Source organism: Pseudorca crassidens, chromosome 3 (assembly GCF_039906515.1).
Source record: "Pseudorca crassidens isolate mPseCra1 chromosome 3, mPseCra1.hap1, whole genome shotgun sequence".
In the NCBI taxonomy this organism is placed as follows: domain Eukaryota; kingdom Metazoa; phylum Chordata; class Mammalia; order Artiodactyla; family Delphinidae; genus Pseudorca; species Pseudorca crassidens.
The window spans coordinates 55992951-55995240 of NC_090298.1; the positions used below are offsets into that span (position 1 = coordinate 55992951).

The 2290-nt window shown below is 39.4% G+C and overlaps 1 pseudogene; it reads left to right on the plus strand.

The window, feature by feature from the left end:
* Window positions 1-1490: 1490 nt before the first annotated feature.
* On the plus strand, window positions 1491-2011 carry LOC137220712 (high mobility group protein B2 pseudogene; annotated as a pseudogene).
* The last annotated feature ends 279 nt before the right edge of the window (window positions 2012-2290 follow it).

Consider the following 2290-nt stretch of genomic DNA (forward strand, 5'->3'; position numbering starts at 1 on the left):
AAAAAAATGAAATAATGTCATTTGCAGCAACATGGATGGACCCAGAGATTAACATACTAAGTGAAGCCAGAGAAAGACAAATATCACACGATATTGCTTATATGTGGAATCTAAAAAAAAAAACCAAACAAATGAACTTATATACAAAACAGAAACAGACCCACAGACATAGAAAACAAACTTATGGTTACCAAAGGGGAAAGGGAGGGGATAAATTAGGAGTTTGGGATTACCATATACAAACTATTATGTATAAAACAGATAACCAACAAGGACCTATTGTATAGCACAGGGAACTATACTCAATATTTTGTAATAACCTATAAGGGAAAAGAATCTGAAAAAGGACAGGTATATATATGTTTAACTGAATCACTTTGCTGTACACCTAACACAATACTGTAAATCAACTATACTTCAATTAAAAAAAGAAAAAAAAAGAAACTAGGCATTTGATCATGTGAATAAAAATTCTGGCAAAAGCAACATAAATAAAATGAAAGGACAAACAATAGTTTAGAAAATATTTGTAACATAAGAGAAACGAATATTCTTTTATATTAAAGAAAAACTCTGTCAAATAAAAATAACAGCAAAGCAAGCTATTCATAGAAGAAAAAACCAAAAGGGCCAATAAATATGAAGATATGCCCATACTCTGGAAGCTCTGTATTCTGTCTGCTTGGATTTATATCCTTAACCTGCCATTTACTAGCTGGGTGACCTTGGGTAAATTCCTTAACCAAAATCTCAATTTGTATAAAATCTATAAAAATGGACATAACTGTAGTACCTACATGTGAAGACTAAGTGAAACAAAAAGCATAAAGTAGAGAGAAAAAACATAGGTATTTCACAAAAAGGAAAATCCATGGGACTCCCCTAGTGGTGCAGTGGTTAAGAGTCTGCCCCCAATGCGGGGGGCCTGGGTTGGATCCCTGGGCAGGGAACTAGATCCCACATGCATACCACAATTAAGAGTTTGCATGCCACAACTAAGGAGCCCAAGTGCCACAACTAAGACCCTGTGCAACCAAATAAATAAATGTTAAAATATACATATATACCCCCCCCCCCCAAAAAAAGGAAAATCCAGGGAATTAATTCCTTGGCAGTCCAGTGGTTAGGACTCAGTGCTTTCACTGCCAGGGCCCAGGTTCAATCCCTGGTCGGGGAACTAAGATTCTGCTAGCCACATGGCCAATCAATCAATCTGATAATAAAAATAAATAAAAATTTAAAAAGAAAGAAAATCCAAATGTCCAATAAATATATGAAAAAATGCTCAACCTCTCTGGTCAGAGAATTGCAAATTAAAAACTAAGATACCAGGCGCGGAGAAGTCTGCAAAACAAGAGGTGGAAGATTGGGTTAGCGACGGAACAGTTCGCGCCGGAGCCACGGGCAGCAGTGTCGAGGTCTGACCTGGCCACTGTGTGGTACTCTGAGGAAAAGCTACCGCCAGGTGGACGCGCCGCCGCCGCAGCAGCAGCACCATCATGGGGAAGGGCGACCCAAACAAGCTGCAGGGCAAGATGTCCTCATACGCCTTCTTTGTGCAGACTTGCCGGGAGAAGCACAAGAAGAAACACCCTGACTCCTCGGCCAACTTCACCGAGTTCTCCAAGAAATGTCCTGAGAGATGGAAGATCATGTCTGCCAAGGAAAAATCCAAGTTTGAAGATATGGCAAAAAGTGACAAAGCTCGCTATGACAGGGAGATGAAAAATTATGTTCCTCCCAAAGGTGACAAGAAGGGAAAGAAAAAAGATCCCAATGTGCCTAAAAGGCCTCCATCTGCCTTCTTCCGGTTTTGCTCTGAACATCACCCAAAGATCAAAAGTGAACACCCTGTCTTATCCATTGGAGATACTGCAAAAAAAGTGGGTGAAATGTGGTCTGAGCAGTCAGCCAAAGGTAAATAACCCTATGAACAGAAAGCAGCTAAGCTAAAGGAGAAATATGAAAAGGACATTGCCACATACCATGCCAAGGGCAAGAGTGAAGTGGGAAAGAACAGGCTCCAAGAAGAATGAACCAGTCCAATGTTCATAGCACCACTATTTACAATAGCCAAGATATGGACACAATCTAAGTGTCCATCAACAGATAAATGGGTAAAGAAGATGTGGTCTGTGTGTATACACACACACAATTAAATACTCAGCCATAAAAAAGAATGAAATGTTGCCATTTGCAACAAGTATGGACTTAGAGGGTATTATGCTGAGTGAAATAACTCAGACAGAGAAAGACAAATACTTATGTTATCACTTATATGTGGAATCTA